The sequence below is a fragment of the Orcinus orca genome, chromosome 19 (assembly GCF_937001465.1).
Source record: "Orcinus orca chromosome 19, mOrcOrc1.1, whole genome shotgun sequence".
In the NCBI taxonomy this organism is placed as follows: Eukaryota; Metazoa; Chordata; class Mammalia; order Artiodactyla; family Delphinidae; genus Orcinus; species Orcinus orca.
This window is the reverse complement of record NC_064577.1, coordinates 51231848-51253557: the sequence shown is the minus strand read 5'-3', so window position 1 is coordinate 51253557 and position 21710 is coordinate 51231848. Positions and strand designations below refer to the sequence as shown.

The window sequence follows — 21710 nt, the reverse complement described above, 5'->3', positions numbered from 1 at the left end:
AAATTGAGTTATTTGTAGTGAGGTGGATGGACTTAGAGTCTGTCATACAGAGGTAGTAAGTCAGAAAGAGGAAAAGGAATAGCGTATGCTAACACATATATATGGAATCTAAAAAAAAAAAAAGGTCATGAAGAACCTATGGGCAGGACAGGAATAAGGATGCAGACGTAGAGAATGGACTCGAGAACACGGGAAGGGGGAAGGGTAAGCTGGGACAAAGTGAGAGAGTGGCATGGACATATATACACTGCCAATGTAAAATAGATAGCTAGTGGGAAGCAGCCACATAGCACAGGGAGATCAGCTCAGTGCTTTGTGACCACCTAGAGGGGTGGGATAGGGAGGGTGGGAGGGAGACGCAGGAAGGAGGAGATTCGGGGATATATGTATATGTATAGCTGATTCACTTTGTTATAAAGCAGAAACACACCATTGTAAAGCAGTTATACTCCAATAAAGATGTAAAAAATTTCCAATTTTCAACAAGAAATTATGAGCCATACTCAGGAGAAGAAGCAGCCATTAGAAATTAACTCTGAGTATGCTTGGATGTTGTATTTAGCAGTTAAAAGATTTTAAAACAGGTATTATAAATATGTTCAAGTAATTAAATCAGTAAACAAATAGAAACTAACTAAAAGAACTAGATGGAAATTCTAGATTTGGAAAGTACAATACTGAAATAAAAATTCAGTAGATGGGTAACAGAAGGTTTGAGATGGCAGAAGAATGAGTTCATGGATTGAAATATAGATCAAGAGAAAGTATCCAATTTGTAGAACAGAGAACAAGAGACTGAAGGAAAATGAACAGAACCTTAGAGACAAATGTGTACCCCTCTAAGTGTAAGAGGAGTTCCAGAAGGAGAGAAGAGAAAGAGGCAAAATAAGTATTTGAACTTATAATGGCTGAAAACTTTCTAAATTTGATGGAAAAACATTAATCTGCAGATCTGAGGAGGTCAGTAAACACCCAAGACCCAAAAAGAAGCACAAAGAGAACCACGCCTAGATACATCATAGTCATAATCAAACTACTGAGAGAACCAAAGGCAAAGAGAAAATCTTGAAAGCAGCAAGAGAAAAATGATTCATTGTGTAAAAGGAAACAAAATGTATAACTGTTTCAGTGGAGGCCAGAAGGCAGTGGAATGCTGGGGGGTAAAGAGATTGTCAATCAAGATTTCCATATTCAGCAGTACTGTGAGCGTGAAATAAAGACATTCCTAGATAAATACTGAGAAAATTACAAGATATACCAAAAGAAGTACTTCAGGATAAAGGGAAATGACACCAGACAATAACTCAAATACACAGGAATAAGAACACCAGAAATGGTAACCATTTGGGTAAATGTAAAAGATAGTATAAACATTTTTTTTCTTTAATTTTAGTAGTAGCTTTTCAAAATATAAGATTGTTGGGCCTTCCCTGGTAGTCCAGTGGTTCAGAATCTGTCTTGCAATGCAGGGGACGTTGGATCAGTCTCTGGTTGGAGCACTAAGATCCCACATGCCACGGGGCAACTAAGCCCTCACGCCACAACTAGAGAGCCTGTGTGCCACAACTACAGAGCCCATGAGCTCTGGAGCCCACGTGCTACAACTAGAGAGAAGCCTGAGTGCCACAACGAAAGATCCTGTGTGCCACAACTAAGACCCAATATAACCAATAAATAAATAAATATTTTTTAAAAAAAGATTGTATAAAGCAATAATTATAATACTGTTTGTTGGGCTTATAATGGATAGAAGTATTGTATATATAACAATACTAGGACAAAAGAAGGAGAAGAAAATGGAGCTATATTATAGCCAAGTTCCTGTATTTTACCGGAATTAGTATTAGCATTAAGTAGATTGTGATAAGATACGTAGTTTAATCTTTAGAGCAACCAATTAAGAGAAATATACTAGAATGTAATCCAAAATTATAGTTTAAAAATAAGAGAAATTAAAATTGTACCCCCCAAAATTGTCTAACATAAAAGAAGGCAGTAAAAGAAGAATAGAGAAACTAAAAAGCTGTAAGACGTACAGAAAACAGATAGCAAAATAACAGACGTAAATCCAACCATACTGGTAATTGCATTAAATGTGAGTAGACCAAACTCTAAAATTTAGAGGGTAGGATTTTTTGCTTTTGTTATTTATGTGTGTGTGCATGTATGTATGTAATTCAAATACCTTGGAATGGATATTCCTGAATTATGGTGATTCAAATATTAACTAACTGCCCTTAGATTAGGGATGCTGTTTGTCATAATGGGGACGGGTGGTGAGGAGAATGTTCTTTTGGTATTTTGAGCAGGACAGTTTTTCATGAGGCAGGGTATCTTATGTGTTACAGGATATTTAGCATCCCTGAATCCTGCCCACAAATGCCAGTGGCAGCCCCACCCTCACCCCCAGGTTATGTTGTAGTAACAAAAGCTACCCCTCCACACAGACCTTTCTAATATTCCTTGTGGGAGCATGCCACCTCACCTGTTACCATCCCATCTCACCCCTAACCTTATTGAGAAACAGTAGAAGAGATTTAAACAAACCATCTCACTGTATACTAAAGTATTTTAAAGTATTTTTTACAGATAATATAACAAAGGAGAAAAGAACATATGCAAAGATCCTGAGGACAAAATAGCTTGTCATGTTTGAGGACCTGAAAGGAGACTGATATTACTGGGGAATTAGTGAGTAAAGAGGAAGGTGGCATATGATGACACTGAAAAGAGAGGCAGAGTTCAGTATGGGGCCTTTATAGATCATGGTAAGGTTAGATTTTATTTTAAGTGAATTAGGAAGGTACTGAAGAATTTTAGGCATGTGAGTGACATGATCTGATTATTGCTTAGGTAGACATATATAGCAATGCTTTTAATCTTTTTTTAACTTCAATCCACAGTAAGAGATGTATTGTGACTTACTACACTTCAATTCACAGTAAGAGATGTATTGTGACTTACTACATACATGCACTCACACACACACAAATACAACCTGAAATCAAAGTTTTATGAAACTTAATACAATAATGAACTCTGATATTTCTATTCATTTTTTAAAAACGTTCACTCATAGATTGATTTTACAACCCATAAAACAGACCCTCTGTTTGAAAGACCTGATTAATATGGCATATATGAAGAATATACATTTTTTTAGCTTTAGGGAAGACAGCTATGAAAAGTTATGAGTGAGGGGATTTTGAAGATAAATAAGACAATTGAAATATAAAATTGAGTTTGTGTCTGTATGGTGTTAATACCTGATACATTGTTAATTTGTTCTATTCTCGAGCAAAGGCTATAGGCATTGAGTAAATTCTAAAGAGGAATGAGGTAAGAATGTTTTTCTTGTCAGTAGGGAAAATTTTCCGGGCCAGATATCTTTAATTCTGCCCAAATAAGGGAATTGTCTCTGAAAACAAGAGTTGACCCACTATTTTCCAAGTCTATAAGGGTACAGTATTTGTTTAGATTCTATATTAGTATCCTTCCCTCCTGACCTAATAGAGATCTTGTGTATAATATAAACACCAATAAATTACCTGCATTATATTAGTGATTTTATTTAACACTTTCTTAATTTGAATACTGGTAGGAAATAATATTTTTTCTTTCCTGAGTGACAGTTTCTATAACTGCATTTACCAAGGAACTCATTCTCATCGTATATTCATCTCAAAAATATATATGTATTAAATATTTAAGATTAGACTTGAAGGAGTTGAGAAAGATCTAACCACATGAAGAGTGTTGGGGACAGGGGTCCAGACAGAAGGGTAAAAGCCATGAGGCAGTTGAGAGCCACCATCATGGCTGAAGCTTTGTGGATGAGGAAGAGGGTAACCAGATATAAAGTTGGAAAAGTTAGGCGGGAGTCAAGTCAGACCCTCATAGGGCCTTTGTGACTCCTATAGGGAGTTTGAATTTTTTTCTTAAGCAAAGAAGTACATGATCATATTTACTTTTTTTTTTTTTTTTTTTGCGGTACGCGGGCCTCTCACTGTTGTGGCCTCTCCCGTAGCGGAGCACAGGCTTTGGACGCGCAGGCTCAGCGGCCATGGCTCACGGGCCCAGACAATCCTCGGCATGTGGGATCTTCCTGGACCGGGGGACAAACCCGTGTCCCCGGCATCGGCAGGCGGACTCTCAACCACTGCACCACCAGGGAAGCCCCATATTTACATTTTAGGAAGATAACTCTGGCTGCTCTGTGGAGAAAGGACTGGAAAAGGGTAAGAATTGAAGTAGGGAGGCCAATTGAGAGGCTGTTGCAGTAGTTTGCGTAGGCTAGGAATAATAGTCATTGGACTTTGGTGGTAGCCGAGGAGATGGAAGTGGATGGATTCAGGGTATATTTGGGGGATAGAATCAACAAAAGTTCCTGATAAATTAGATGTAGGGATGAGAGAAAGAGCAGAATCAAGAACTCCCAGGTTTGTGGGAGCGACTTGAGCAGCTGGGTGAATGTGGTACCATTTACTGTTTGGGGAAAATCATATAGGGCAGGGGCAAAGTTCAGGTGAATATACTAGTTTCCTAGGGCTTCCATGACAAAGTACCATGAACTGTTTGGCTGAAAACAACAGAAATTTATTCTTGCACACTTCTGGAGAGTAGACGTCAAAATTAAGGGGCTGCTCTAGACCTGTAGAGGAGAATCCTTTCTTGCCTGTGCCTAGCTTCTGGTGGTGTGCCAGCAATCCTTGGAGCACTTCAGTCTTCTTCCATCATTACATGTCATTCTCCCCATGTGTGTATATGTCTCTGTGTGTTGTGTGTCTGTGTTTCAAGGATTGGAGCAAAAAATATACAGTATCAGCCTGGAGCATCTTGTAGTGGCAGAAAGTAAGGAAGGGCTTAAAAAAAAAAAATACCCCCCATTAGTGGGGGTATGCTTTAGATTTTTGAAGCATTTAAGGGCTTTAAAAAAAAAAAGCATTAGGAACAAACTGAAAGCGCTCTTGATGGGCAAGCCTGGAAACATTTGAACAACAAAAAATAATATAGTACATTTTAAAATAAATATCTGTGAGTCTATACTGATATAAATGAATAATTGGGTAAATTAATAAATGGAGATGAAGAGACAAATCTCTTCATACAGAATAATACCAAATTATGCAGGGGAGCATAACTCCCCACTCCTTAAGTATGGGCTGTGTACAGTGACTTCATTCCAAAGAATACAGTGTGGAAAGTGGGAACAGGGAGACACAGAGAGTAACTTTATGGGAGAAATCTGATGAACACTACTTCAGCCAGATGATCAAGGTCAACATCAGTAGTCATAAATCATTATAAATAGTATGTACCTTTGATATGATGTGATGAAAATGGTACTTAACCTCTATGACCTTCTTCACAAAAGTCCTTAATCCCAGTCTAACCATGAGAAAAGCATCACAAAAATTCTAATAGGGAAGCAGCCTACAATTTACCTGACCAGAACTACTCAAAACTGTCAAGATCCTAAAAAGAAACGAAGGAGCTAAGAGGAGCCTAAACAGATATGGTGACTAAATGTAAGTGGTATCCTAAATGGGATACTGGAACAGAAAGAGGCCATTATGTGAAAATAAGGAAATCCAAATAAGCCATGGACTGCTTAATAACGTTTCAATATTAGTTCATAAATTGTAAGAAATGTACCATACTAGTGTAATAATAGGGGAAACTGTGTGTATGTGTGTGTGGGGGGGTGATGATAAACTCTGCTTTATGCCCAGTTTGTCTTTAAATCTATAACTGTAAAAATATTTTTTGATTAACTAAAAGATAGTCCTGTGGAACAAAGAAGATCATAGGGAAAATGGTATGTATGAAGTGATAAGTCATAACTAAGAGCCCCAAGCATACAATTTAAACAAATGTTAGACCTTCAAAGGAAGGGGCAGGGTTTGTTTTGCAAGTATTTGTTTTAGGCAAATCACTATAGTTTCTGTCACAGCATTTTCATGTGTTTCTGTGTACCGTATTACGGTTGAATATGGAGATGCATTATTTGGGGGATTCATTCCATAAGAATTAAATACTACTTTTTGAGAAGTGTGTTCCAATATTATTTTACCTTATATACGTCCTGAGATATAAGAGAATTTTACTCATTTTAGAGATTAAAAACAAACGATCCATATTTACAAATGTATTGAATTATTATCTGAATTTATTGTGAAGATTTTCTAATATGATGAGTTGATTTAAAAAGTTACTGGGGGAAAAAAAAAAAAAAAGTTACTGGGAATTCCCTGGCTGTCCAGTGGTTTGGATTCCACACTTCCACTGCAGGGGACCCAGGTACGAACACTAGTTGGGGAACTAAGATCCCACAAGATGTGTGACGTGGTCACAAAAAATAAAAGTTACTAAGATTTCTGGTATAAAATGAATTACAGGTAATTGTAATTTAAATTACAAATGGGTATATGGACATGAATGATAAGGATAACTTTAAAAGGAAGAAAGTAAAGTGTTTTAATAAAGATGAGAGTATAATGTTTATAGATTAAAACAGTGATGTCAGGTATAATTTTTCAGTTGAGATTAAAAACTATGAAGAAAAATGTAGATAAACATTGTATGAGTGCTGGCCTATATAATATATCCTTCAGTGTCTTATTTAGTTTGAAAAGAAATACAATTTTTTTTTTTTTTTTCGGTACGTGGGCCTCTCACTGTTGTGGCCTCTCGTGTTGTGGAGCACAGGCTCTGGACGCCCAGGCTCAGCGGCCATGGCTCACGGGCCTAGCTGCTCTGCGGCATGTGGGATCCTCCCAGACCGGGGCACAAACCCACGTCCCCTGCATCGGCAGGCAGACTTTCAACCACTGCGCCACCAGGGAAGCCCAGAAATACATAGTTTTTAAAATTTATTTTATTTATTTATTTATTTTTGGCTGTGTTGGGTCTTCGTTGCTGTGCCCGGGCTTTCTCTAGTTGCAGCGAGCGGGGGCTATTCTTAATTGCGGTGCGTGGGTTTCTCATTGCAGTAGCTTCTCTTGTTGTGGAGCACAGGCTCTAGGCACGCGGGCTTCAGTAGTTGTGGCACGTGGCTTCAGTAGTTGTGGCTCATGGGCTCTAGAGCTCAGGCTCAGTAGTTGTGGTGCACGGGCTTAGTTGCTCCGCGGCATGTGGGATCCTCCCAGACCAGGGCTCAAACCAGTGTCCCCTGCATTGGATTCTTAACCACTGCATCACTAGGGAAGCCCCCCAGTGTGGGCTTTAAAAGATAGTTTATCACCTCTCCACATGGGGCTTTTGAAGGCTGTCATTAAACTTATTTCCATAAAAATGTGTTAATGGAATTTATTTCACTGTTGATTCTTATTTCTACCTAGAGTCTTTTATAGAGGCAGTATATTTTATAAGGATTCAGTGAAAAAAAGACATCAGTCAATCTTTGGAATATTGGACATTTGCAAAAATGTGATTTTTGTGATATTTGCACCTGAATAAGAAAAACATACTAACTGGCATATCATATGATCCTACAGACAATTTGGTTTGAACTAAGACCAATGGTATTTAAAGGTTAAATTTTTTAAGTTAAATATTTCTGCTGATAATCTTTTATTCAGGTATTATTGGATGTTATCATTTTTCATTAGATTATTAGACTGGCTTCTCATACATGCATAGCTCATTTTATTGTCCTTAGCTTTGTTGTACTTTGCAGATGCTGCATTTTTTACAAATTGAAGTTTCGTGGCAACTGCACATTGAGCAAGTCCATCGGTGCCATTTTTCCAACAGCATATGCTCACTTCATGTCTCTTTGGCACATTTTGTAATTCTTACAATATTTCAAACTTTTTCCTTGTATTTTTTGTGGTGATCTGTGATCAGTAAATCTTTGATGTTACTGTTGTAATAGTTTGGGGGCGTCATGAGCTGTGCTCATATAAGATGGCAAACTTAATCAATAAATGTGTGTGTTCTGACTGCTTCAGCAACAGGCCATTCCCCCACCTCTTTCCCTCTCCTCAGTCCTCCCTATTCCCTGAGACAATATTGAAGTTCAGCCAATTATTAACCATACAGTGGCCTCTAAGTGTTCAAGTGAAAGGAAGAGTTACATGTCTCTCACTTTAAATCAAAAGCTAGAAATGAATTTCTCTGCAGGAAATAGCAAGAGAACCAGAATTAGAAGTGGATCCTGAAGATGTGACTGAATTGCTGCTATCATGATAAAACTTTAACAGGTGAGGAGTTGCTTCTTATGGATGAGCAATGAAAGTGATTTCTTGAGATGGAATCTACTCCTGGTGATGATGTTGTGAAGACTGTTGAAATGACAACAAAGGATTTAGAATATTACATAAACTTAGTTGATAAAGCAGTGTCAGGGTTTGAGAGGATTGACTCCACATTTGAAAGAAGTTCTGTGGGTAAAATGCTGTCAAGCAGCATTGTATGCTACAGAGAAATCATTCACGAAAGGATGAGTCAATCAGTGCAGAAAACTTCATTGTTGTCTTATTTTAAGAAATTGCCACCACCACCACCACCCCCGGCAGCCTTCACCAACCACCGCCCTGATCAGTCAGCAGCCACTAACGTGGAGGCAGGACCCTCTGCCAGCAAAAAGATTATGACTTGCTGAAGGCTCAGATGATGGTTAGCATTCTTTAGCAAAAAAGTGTTGTTTAATTTAGGTAGGTACATAGATCTTTTAGATATAAGGCTATTGCATACTTAGTAGACTGTACAGTATAGTGTAAACATAACTTTCATATGCACTTAGAAATGAAAAAATTTGTGTGACTCACTTTATTGTGCTATTCATTTTATTATAGTGGTCTGAAACCGAAGCTGCAGTATCTCCAAGGTATGCCTGTACAGTTGATCCTTGAACAAAACCTGTTTGGACTGCATGGGTCCACTTATACACAGATTTTTTTCAATAGTAAATAGTACAGTACTACACGATCCATGGGTTGGTTGAATCCTTGGATGTGGAACCTCAGATATGGAAGAACTGTGGATGCGGAGGTAGACTATAAGTTAGTTATGTGTTCAAGGAATGACGTGGTCACTTTGCCCATTATGATAGGCTTTGTCTATGTATGAATGCCCAGTCTTAGTGTAGCCAATCATATAGGAGAATTGTGTGACGAAATAGGAATTTACTAGAATTTTCTGACATAGTACATATCTGGGTATGTTCTGGTAGTCATCATTAATTAGCATTTTCAGGAAGGACCCAATGGTAGCATATAGCAGCCTAGCAACTAGATTTATTTTACAGATTTATTCCTCTATAATTCAGGTCATGGTTCACGATTTTCAACCAAATGGGATTAGTTCTTTAAAATGGTATATCACTTCATATAATACAGAGATCATCTTCTGGAATAACAACACTCCTTTCAAGTGTGAACCATAAATCAATCTTTTGGCTCCTAATTGGAGCTACTATTGTCCTACAGTTGAGGCTGTGGTCTTTTGTTCAGCAATATTCAACACTTAGACGAAGCTATCAAGATAATGAATGCAACTGAAAGAAATGGGTTTGTCAGATAGGGCAGTGAATCTTAGTAGAAATATTTAGTAGAAATGCTTATTCAGATTACTCTGCTCTTAAGAGTTAGTAATGGAATTTCAGATGAACCTATTTCTGAAGGGGCTATTTATTTTTTTTAACAATATAGGAATATTTTTTCAAAATAATGACATTAAAATTCAAATTGTAAACTATATAGGGGAAAGCCTAGAGTTCTACTCCGAAGCTCTTTAGAACAACTTCCTGGAATAGCACATAATAGAAGTTTAAAAAAGATAAATAAAAATTGAAGTCAGTAAATTATTCAATTCTCTGGCCACTTGTGGTTTAAAAAAACATTTGATAAAACTTCTGTTCTAATAATTTGTGGAAGCTCCTCTATCATAGCAAATAATTTATGGTAAAACTTCAATATGTTTACTATAAACACTACTTCCTACATATTATACTTCATTCCTCTAACAAAGATTTTGAAATTTTTTTTCAGGTATATAATACCACACAAAGAACTGAGAACATTTTGGAGTTTTGTTTTACTTCCTTAAGTAATTACATTATTACCAAATCTCAAAGATGTGATTGAAAATATAATGCTCTTGAGTTTTCATTCTTAACCTTTTTTTTATAAAGTCATTAAAATTTCTACTCACATTAGTTATGCCATTGTAGCTGTAAACTCACGATTTACCCCAAACAACTTCAATTTACTACAGGTAAATTTTCATAACTCTTTGTAGGTTGCTCTGATTTACCATTTCAATATCAACAAAATTTAGGAATCACCCTCTGATATTTTCTGCAGATATATTCACAGACTGACAGCAGATATTTTACTGCACTATTTAGTTCTAAGTTATACCACCAGCATTATTGTTTTTCTAAAATAGAGCAGTCTTTTCTTAGGTTATTATTTTCAAGTGATCACAGTTCTCAAGAAAGAAACTGTACCAATGTGAGTCTGAAACATCAAATATTGAAGTAGAATTCCAGATTTGTCTTTCAAGTGATGAAAAACCATTTATCAAAAGAGATAAATTGTTTCTGGTGAGCTGATTGGCAAACAGAACAATAGCTAACAGCCAGATTGAAGTGTGATCTTAACCGGATTAGAATAAAATGCTCATAATGTTAGTTTTCTTTTTGCATGATTTTTGCACTACTGTGGAAAGAAAGACCACCCAGAATGAGAACAAACAGGCTATAAATTCAAAGAAATTGAATAACAATTGGTAGCAAGAAAATTACCACCATCACTTGCATTTGGCAGATTCACATGGGAGGGGGCAAGTTTTATGGTGAAAAAGAGAAAAGATACGCTGATTGGAGACTGTTTTGCGTGGGGAAGCTGAAATGCTAACTAGAAGCCAATCATCTTAGGTAATTGGTTTGGGAAGCATATTTGTCCTCTGGTTGGTGCTGAGTTGAAAGTGTGTGGTGGGCTGTGGAGGGGGAAAAAAAAAAAAAAGGAAGCTGGCAGTCATTGACCAAATCCTAACTTCTGAAGTGATTGCTGCAGAGATTGTGATTTGACTTCCCAGGTTGTTTGCCCTCCAAAGAGACTGTGTGTCAGAGTTGTATATGATCTGGTCATTGTCTATTTGTATAATCAGTCTCTCACTACTGAAGAACAAATAGACTTAATGTTTTATGATTTTATCACTGATTATATTCTTGTAGCTTTGAGAGTTCTATCAAGATTCTAATAGTTATAGAAATCTCCCCAGATGAAAATAATATTTCATGTCTGAGAATATAAGATGAATTATGCCAGAGTGTTCATGCTGTAAGATGTCTATATGAAGATGTCATTACTCAGGTAGAAGTGGATTCTGGACCTCAGAGATACCAGTTAACAATAATAATATGTGCCTATGTGGGTCTTTTGAGAAGTTAGTGAGAATCTGGTTTGGACTACCTCAGAGAGCGTTTGGGTACTTTCTCAGTGACTTATTGGATAATTGGGACTTTAAAGATGTGTGGGAGAAAGTAACTGGCCTTTCCCCGTTGGAAACTCTGCACATTGTGATTTCCTATACAGCCTATAGAAAGGAGATTGGTTGGCTGTGATGAGGAGTATATATGAGTTCCTACACAGTTTTTAAAAATTTTTATTCTGAGAAATTACAATATTTAAAAATTTTAAATAAAAGTAATAAAACATGACTATATAAAGCTAAATTACCCTTTGTCCTCTCCCCACCCCATCTTTGTCTCATTTCTGTCTCTTTCCATGAGAGGCAACCTGTCGTGAATTTGATGTGCTTAACTCATAAAATTATTATTTCTAAAAACAATAGAACTTCTGTCTACTTAGCTAATTATAAATGTAAAAACAGAAGGTCTGAAAGACTGCTCTACAGATTTCTTTTAGATTAGTAAATTAATATAGCATAATGAACTTGAGAAACAACATTTTCTACCAAGTAGCTCTATAACCAAGTAGCTCTGTATTATATGTTACATAATATACGCTCTTTGTATCAGTATCAATTTGTCTAATTAGCAGCAGGCAACTAGGAAAGAAAAGGTTTGGAGAAAAGAACCTTATGAAAGAAAGTAAGGTTTAAATTGATGCCTTGAGGAATGTGGACAAAAATGAGTCAAAGGATATCCTCTCTTGATCTTGGCTGAACCTGTAGTTAGGTCTCATAAATTTACTTTGATCTTTCTTTGCTTGGCTCTTATAGAAGCAATTCTTTGTTTCAAAATGAACAGGCAGTGCTCGCTTCGGCAGCACATATACTAAAATTGGAACGATACAGAGAAGATTAGCATGGCCCCTGCGCAAGGATGACACGCAAATTCGTGAAGTGTTCCGTATTTTTTAAAAAGTAACGGAATTGAGTTGTTTGTAGTGAGGTGGGTGGACCTAGAGTCTGTCATACAGAGTGAAGTAAGTCAGAAAGAGAAAAACAAATACCGTATGCTAACACGTATATATGGAATTTAAGGGAAAAAAAATGTCATGAAGAACCTAGGGGTAAGACAGGAATAAAGACACAGACCTACTAGAGAATGGACTTGAGGATATGGGGAGGGGGAAGGGTAAGCTGGGACAAAGTGAGAGAGTGGCATGGACATATATACACCACCAAAGGTAAAATAGATAGCTAGTGGGAAGTAGCCGCATAGCACAGGGAGATCAGCTAGGTGGTTTGTGACCACCTAGAGGGGTGGGATAGGGAGGGTGGGAGGGAGGGAGACGCAAGAAGGAAGAGATATGGGAACATGTATATGTATAACTGATTTACTTTGTTATAAAGCAGAAACTAACACACCATTGTAAAGCAATTATACTCCAATAAAGATGTTAAAAAAAAAAACGAACAGGTACAATATACACAGTGGTCCCCCTTATCCTCAGTTTTACTTTGCGAGATAAACAAATTCATGCTAGTTTTACGGCCACAGTGCTTGATACAATGCTTAGTTAAGATGGAAAAGGCATTAAATTTGTACAATATTTTGAGAGAGAGACCACATTCACATAACTTTTATTACAGTATATTATTATTACTCTATTTTATTATTAGTTGTTGTTAATCTCTTACTGTGCCTAATTTATAAATTAAACTTTATCCTAGGTGTGTATGTATAGGAAAAAGCATAGTATATCTAGAGTTCACTACTATTCATGGTTTTAGGCATCCGCTGGGGGGTCTTGGAACACATCCCACGTAGATAAGGGGGGACTCCATACTGTACTTGTAAATCTCAGTGTTTCAGGTATTGCCATTTTGAGACCCATATGGCAGAACAAAGTTCACTTTCCTAAAATTGTAATCAATTCTCCAAATATAAGTTATCTCATAAATTCCCATGTAAGAAAAGCTTTGGTCCCAGACATAATTTAAAAGACTCCTATTCATCTTGTTTTTAAACACTCCTGTAATTTTCATGGGCAATCACTGAACAAAGTTGAGTTGACTGAACAAAGAACTATATTCAGTAACTTATTTGAAATGTACTGTAATTAAGTCTGTTTTAGTTCTAACCTTACTAACATCATGGATAATACAAAAGGGGGGAAATGCAGCTTATCAAAGAAGAGACTCTGGAGATGGGATACAGTGAGTTTGAATCTCAGTGAAACATCCTGAGGATGTCAGCACATCAGCACTGTCAGTAATGAGAGAGATTTTACAAATACCTCATCTGAAGAGAATTACTCCATGGAATACATATGAGTATATATCTCTTCAGTGGATAAAGAGTTTATGTTTTTCTGTTGTTGGGATGGTACATTTTTTTAAACTGCATGATGAACACGAGATTTTATTTTGCTTCAAGTTTCATTTTTGCCCTTAAGAAGCACTCAAAATGCTATTCATACAGTAGTAGGTGTATTTGTAGTTTGTAGCATGCTTTCTTAGTTTCTCTTTCTGATAGTTTGCTGTTAGGGTATAAAAATGCAACCAAGTTTTTGCATATTGATTTTGTATCCTGCAACTTTACTGAATTTGTTTATTCTAACAGTTTTTAAATAAGTCTTTAGGGTTTTCTACATATAAGAGGATGTCATATGCAAACAAATAATTTCACTTATTCTTCTCTAATCTGGATGATGTTAGCTGTGGGCTTGTCATATATGGCCTTTATTATGTTGAGTATATCCCCTCTATACCTACTTTGTTGAGAGGTTTTTTTTTTTTTAATCGCAAATGGATGTTGAATTTTGTCAAATGCTTTCTCTGCGTCTATTAAGATGATATTTTTATCCTTCATTATGTTAATGTGATGTATCATATTGATTGATTTGTAGATGTTGAGCCATCCTTAAATCCCTGGATTAAATCCCACTTGATTATTATGTGTAATCCTTTTAATGTATTGTTGAATTTGGTTTGCTAATATTTTGTTGAGGATTTTTACATCCATGTGCATCAGGGATACTGGCCTGTAATTTTCTTTTCTTGTGGTGTCCTTGTCTGGCTTTGGTATCAGGGCAATGCTGGCCTCATAAAATTAGTTTAGAAGTGTTCCTTCCTCTTTTTATATTTCTCTTAAAGTTTAATTTGTTTTAAGTATCTCTTGGAAATATTTTTTTTCTTAAAATTTTCTTTGCATGATTTCTTTCTACCTAATTGCTTTGTATTCTCTTATTGATTTTGGTCTCTGTCTTCCATATATAGACTTCCTTTAGGTTATCTTGTCATCTCAGCTGGCTGTTCTTTTTTTAAAAAATATTTATTTATTTATTTGGTTGTGCCGGGTCTTGGTTGCGGCAGGCGGGCTCCTTAGTTGTGGCAGGCCAGCTCCTTAGTTGTGGCATGTGAACTCTTAGTTGCAGCATGCATGTGGGATCTAGTTCCCTGACCAGGGATCGAACCTGGGCCCCATGCGTTGGGAGCGTGGAGTCTTAACCACTGGACCACCAGGGACGTCCCTCAGCTGGCTGTTCTTAAGATTGGGAGGCCTAAGCACAAGAATAGGAGTTTTGAGTTTCATTCTAGTATAACCTGGTTGTGTCATTTGTTAGGGAATCTTCTGACCCTAACCCAGATTCATAAAAAAAAGTTTTCTAATTTGTCTGGCTAAATAGAATGGAGGAAGAGGACCACTAATCTTAGAATTCAGCATTTACTTATGCATGAAGTCATTTAATCCCTTTGTTTTTCACTATGGTACTTATGCCCTTAACTGCCTGGTGTCCCCTAATCAAGAATCCCTGTTTTACCCTCTCCAGGGGATAAGTGGCAGACTTCTGCCAGGATTAGGGAACTAGGGGGAGGCAGTCACCTAGGCATGTAGAACAGAGAGAGGGGACCTAGGGATCTAACAGCTTCTTAAACCGTTTTCACCCAGTTCTTATTTTATCCATCTCACTCCCCACTTACCTGCAGTTCTACAGGTACCTAAGTGTTGCCAGTTCTTGTTTGTTTAGAGGATTCTGTGGTATATATTGAGTTTGTTCTCAGCTTTCCTCACTGTTGGTTTTAGACTTGGCTTTCATCTGCTAAATCAGTTACCACTCTATCATCTACTTTCTGGTGTCCCAAAATCTGTTGTTGTTGTTTTCTTTTTCTCTTTGCCTTCTCACTCTTTGGGATTATGTATTTTAAAAAATTCCCCGTACTGGTGTTTTAGTGGAGTTTCTGGAGGGAGTAAATTGAATGTTCACGTTCAGTCTGCCGTCTTAGCCTGCCCTCTTAATATGATTTCTTTGGTAGAGAGGCAGCAGTACATAGTTGCTGAGCGTGTGAGTCATGGCACCAGACTGCTTGGGTTTGAACTCTGGCTCTGATACTTACTAGCTATTAGATTAACTTCTACATTCCTAATTTTCCTCATCTATAAAATGGGGACAATAATAATACCTACTTCATAGGCTGACTGGAGAATTAATTAGTTAATTAAAATTAATTTACTTAAAGCACTTAGAGCAATGCTTAGCACATATACTCTGCCTTTGATAAGTATTTGTTATTATTTTCTTCCATCTCTTTTCTTTGTCCTCTTTTCCTGGAACTCCTGTTAGTCAAAAGTAATCTCCCTAGATTGGTTCTTTAACTATCTTTTCTTTCACTTTTCCATTTCATATTTAGTTCTACTTTCCTGAGGATTTTCACAACCTCTATTTTATGCCTTATTTCAGCAATTATGTTTTAAGTATCAAATATCTCTTTTGATGTCTGATTTTAATCTTTCATGATTTCCTTACATTTCTGGTGACTGTTGATGGTCTGTATATATTTGTTTTAAACTGATTAGAAGCTTTTTAGGAGTGAGAAGATTTATTGTGAGTAGCCTCATTTGGGGATGGAGACATGGCCATACATCACTATGAGGAAGACTTTTCTCTAGGATTGCTCCGTTCCTCTAGAAAAAGACCTTACAAATTTCTTGCCCGGGCAATAAAATGCAAGTGTTTAAGGGTGGGGCGGGGTGGGTAGAGGAATGGTTAGAGGAATTAAAGTCCTGCCATTTGATATTTCGATAAATCCCTTTCTTTTTATTCTGTCTCACTTCTAGTCTCTACCTTGCCCGGTGTCTCCTGATCTAGAACACTCCTTTTCAATTTCTCTAGAGGTAAACTTTCATTCTCTTATCAGGGCTGGAGTATGTGCATTTAGCTGCTGGCATTCTATATGTGGGAGTGGGGAGGGGAATCAACAATTCACATACATACACTTTTAAAAAAAAATTTTATTGGAGTATACTTGATTTACAGTGTTGTATTAATTTCAGGCACATACATACACTTTCATCCTGTTTTTTCATTTTGTCCTTCCCCTCCACCCACTTGGTACTTCAAAGTCTGAGTGTTTCCCAGGTTCTTTGGGGGTGAATTGGCTCTCTTCTCACCAGTGACCCCCTGAGCTTATAGTTTCTTCCACCTGATAAATCACATACCACTCCTCCATTTGTTCTCCCTTTTCCAAAAGTGTATTGAAATATTTTATCTACTGTTGCCTTCTCTTTGGTTGCTTTCTCCTTGTGGATTTAAATCTTTTAATTTACTTTGCTGTCATTTTATAAGGAGAAGGGTTAAATGCATGTACCTGATCTGCCATTTTTTAACCAGAAGTCATCAGATGAATGTTATTCTAAAAATATTTTATACTTGCTTTTAGTTATACTGCCTAATTATATAATGGATTGGCAATCTCTAACACCAGGAAAGAAAAGACCAATTTTCTTCCTATAGATGTAGAGGGTGGCTGCCATGACCTCACCTTCCTCCTTATAGCAAGCAAGTAGTAGTGAACAAACTCAGGTCATAGGATCCAGTGGAAAGAGTTTGAATTCTTACAGCCAGGGCAGGTTCCTCTACCTACAGATAATTCACTGGAGCTTGACTTCTCCATCTCTGCTAGGAACAGGTTTTACTCAACCACAATTCTATTTCCTTTACTTCCCCTCTTCCTCTCATCAATTCTAATTCTTGGCATTCATTGAGGGCTCCTCTTTTCTGACACATAAGAAAGATAAGGTCCCACCTTGGCAACTCTAAACAATATGTGGTATATCCATATAATAGACTACTATTTAGCAATTAAAACGAAAGTGGTATGTCCATGTAATGTAATACCATTTATCAGTAAAAAGGAACAAACTATTGATACATACTTCACCATGAAAGAACTTCAAAAATATTATTACTAGGGACTTCCCTGGCAGTTCAGTGGTTAATACTCTGCGCTTCCACTTCAGGGTGCACAGGTTCGATCCCTGGTCTGGGAACTAAGATCCCACATGCAGTGCAGCGCAGCCAAAAAAATAAAAGAGTTGTTTTCCAAGGTGACCAATGAGCTATTTTTAAAAATTAAAAAAGCTTTTAATTTTTTTTTTTTTTTTTTTTTTTTTTTTTTTTTTTTTGCGGTACGCGGGCCTCTTACTGTTGTGGCCTCTGCCGTTTCGGAGCACAGGCTCGGGACGCACAGGCTCAGAGGCCATGGCTCTCGGGCCCAGCCGCTCCGCGGCATGTGGGATCTTCCCGGACCGGGGCACGAACCCGTGTCCCCTGCATCGGCAGGCGGACTCTCAACCGCTGTGCCACCAAGGAAGCCCCCCAAAGCTTTTAATTTTTAAAAGCTATTCTTTCACTAGGTGAAAGAATCCAGATGCAAAGGATAAATAATTGTGATTATGTTTATATTAAATGTCCAGAAGAGACAAATCTAGAGAGAATGGCTTGACTGTTGGTGGGGGAGGCTGTGTGTGTATAAAGGCAAAGAGTGTGAGGGAGCTCTTGTGCTGTGAGCTTAAATTGCTCTAAAAAATCGTCTGTTAAAATGTAAATTCAAAAGGTCTTAAAATGGGATTTACACTTTAAATTATAGAAATGTAACCATTGCATATATAAAGCTCTTTGTATCCTGGCTAGCAAATTTAAACAAAATTATTATAGCATATAATTATTAATTTTTAGATTAACTTGTAGAGGTTTAGGTTTATTGATCTTATAAGTGAGACCTTCTTTTAATATAATTATTTGGGGACTTCCCCTGGCGGTCCAGTAGTTAAGACTCCAATGCAAGGGGCAAAGGTTCGATCCCTGGTTGGGGAACTAAGATCCCATGTGCCACACTGCCGGGGTCAAAAAATAATTATTATTTGGATTCATTTCATTCATAATTCATCAAATGTTTATTGAGTATCTTTTATGTGCTAGTACTAGTCTAGATCCTAAGGATATAGCCCTGAACAAAAACAAAGAATGCCTCTTCTTTCCAGGAACTTAAGTTCATTCTAATGGGCAAAAGACAGAAAATAAACACTAAATATTTCAGTCAGGTGGTTTTCATAAGTGCTATAAAGAAAAAAATAAAGGCAAGATAAGGGACTAGAGAATGATGGGGTAGGGGTGCATAGGGAGTTTGATTATTTTTTTGTAAGTTAATCAAGGAAACCCTCTCTGATAAGATCAAGTAGATATCTGAAATAAGTGAAGGAGTGAGTGATGTAGGTATCTGGGTAAAAAGCTTTCTAGGCAGAAGAGTCAAGGAGTTCAGGGACAGTGAGGTGAGAGAATGCTTATTAGTAGGTTTGAGGAACAGCAGAGAGATTTGTGTGACTTAGAGTGAAGTGAAAGAAAGAGTATAAGAAGACAAGGTCAGAGAGGTGGCAGGGAATTAGATCAAATAGGGTCTTATAAACCACCATCAGAATTTTGAATTTTTCCCTGAATGAGATGGGAAGGCAATAGAGGGTTTTGAGCAGAGGAAGGACATGATCTGATTTATTTTTTAGCGAATCACTTTGGATGCTGTGTGGAAACTAGAGTAGGAAGGAAAAAAGGTAGAAAAAGTGAGAGCAGTTTATAGGCTAACACAGCTGCCCAAGTGAGAAATGATGGTGGCTTAGACCAAAGAGGTAATCTTGGATGCAGTAAGAAAAGGTCAAGTTCTGCATATATTTTGAAGGAAGAAACAGTAGGATTTGTTTATGTGGTATATGAGAAAGGAAAAGAGTCAAGGATAAATCCAAGGAGTTTGGTTTTAGCAATTTGAAGAATGAAATTGCCATTTACTAAGATGGAGAAGGCTTGGGGAAAAAGCAGGCTTAAATTTAAGGGAAAATCAAGAGGTTGGTTTTGGACACATTCAGATGAGGCACCTATCTGAGTAGAAATACTGAGTATGTGTGGTTGGATATAAGAACCTGAAGTTCAGAAGAGAGGTATGACTGGAGATACAAATTTAAGCATTATCTATAAGTGAGTGAAATCCATGGAACTGGCTTTACAATTACTATCTATTACAAAAATGAAAACTTGTACTATTTTTTCTTGCATTATGGGATGTTGATCTCTTGTTCTCTTCTGACCTCTTTAAACAGTGATTTTCATCCTTACTGCTTTTCTGTATTTTTAAATAGAATTTGAAATTATCAGAAGACTTTTATCTGTTAGCATTGTCAATCTCATTAGCTTCTGAAAACTATCTACCCAAACTATAAATGAATATTTAAAATGTGTAAGATGTAGCTCTTAATTGTAGAACTGTTGAATATAATTTAAAAGATGCAGGCCATTTACCAAAGGTGGAAAACGTGGCATTATAAACTTAAAATATAACATTTTTCAATCAGATAAGGATTTATGACATCATGACCCAAGTGTGTATGTGTTCTTTTAGGTTCATTTTGGTTTTTCGTTTTCTTTATTCTAATGAAAGAACATGTGAATTTTTAAAGTATGTGCTTCAAAGCTATTGGTATAATTAATTACATGAAATGTAAATGTTAAGAAAAGTCTTCATAAAGTATTAAACAGTACAACTCACTTGTTCTACCTTTCTGTAAAGATTAACCTTATAGCAACAAGACTGTTAAAGGATATTACCTGCTTCTTTTTTATTATAATGAGCTACTTTGTGTGTGGGATCTTCTATGTTTTTTGCTCATTGGAATCACTTTGGGAAAGTAATAGTTCAGTTCTGTTAACTGATTGAGGAAACTGTTAAAAATAATCTTGGGATTTTTCTAATGCATAGTTTTTACCATACTGCTTTTACCATTATCCACAATAATACCTTGTAGAAATAACTAAATCAGTAAAATTATGCCACATCTGCTTCTGTAAATTTCTACCCCATCTCTTAAGTGGTTGCAAATATTTTAGCTATCTTTAAAGCAAGGTCTTTTTGCCCCCTACTAGAAACTTCAAAATGCCTCTTAATATCTATGCTATTTAAAGTCTTTAAAGACTGTAAGTATGCATAATAAGCTGTCAGTTATCTTTATTATAGTTAATTATTCATTACTTATTCAAGACAAGGTACTATGCTATGTGTATCTAATCAAAGTAGTCAGTGGTTCCTATAAATAACTTTTATTCAAAGAAATATTTTGTTAACTAATGAATACACGCAAATGCACACACACACTGTTGATTCTCATTATTCACAGTAGTTATGTTCTACAAAGTCACCACAAACACTGAATTAGTGAATAATGAGCCATATTTCCTAGGGGAAATATAGAGTTAGGTTCCTGTGAGCCTCTCACAACGTTTTCATCAACCATTCGATACACCTCATTTTATGTGTGTTTGCGTTGATTCATTAACATTGAACTTACAGCCAACAGCACTATAACTCACGCCTGAATGAAGGTTATCGAATATGCTTGTTTTCTCCATAAGCACAACACAACCTTCCTGTGCTTAGGAACACTAGTTAGCACTTCAGCACTATGCTTGAGGACCATTTTAAACAGCAGAATCACCAACACAAAGCACAAAAATGAGACAGATGTGGCAGTAAATAGACTGTGAAAAGAACACTTTTTTAACAGTATGAAAGCTGAAACAAGAAGGCAGAGTAGTGAGTATTGCCTTGCTTGACCTCATCTTGGAGTGCGTGCTTGAGGCAACTCAAATTTTTTGTCACTCTGTGTATGTCCATAAATGACTGAGAAAACAGTAACTTCAGGGTTACAAATAAATTTTAGTGAGTACATAGGTGGATTTGCAAATAGAGACTCTGAATAATATGGACCTAATATATATATATATATATATTTTTTTCATTCCTGCCTGAAGCACATCTTCCTTTCTTTTCTATCTCTTGACCTTCTACTCATTATTCAAGTTCCATCTTAAAGATTATCCTATCTCTGAAACCTTTCCCAGCTCTCTCAGACAGAATTAGCCTTCCCTCCAGTACTCATGGAGTGATGTCATATCGCCTTGTACATTTTTGTAACATCTATTACATTTTATGTTAATATTTTTCAGGATTCTTTAGGCTATGAGCTCCTG

General features: G+C 36.7%; 1 protein-coding gene and 1 non-coding gene across 5 annotated transcripts in view; both read left to right on the top strand.

Moving 5' to 3' along the window:
• Window positions 1-21710, top strand: part of PPM1E (protein phosphatase, Mg2+/Mn2+ dependent 1E) — a 196396-nt gene that overhangs the window by 89000 nt on the left and 85686 nt on the right. The window lies entirely within an intron of this gene.
• On the top strand, window positions 12224-12330 carry LOC117202123 (U6 spliceosomal RNA). The gene has a single exon (XR_004484308.1). It is a non-coding gene; the product is annotated as a U6 spliceosomal RNA (small nuclear RNA).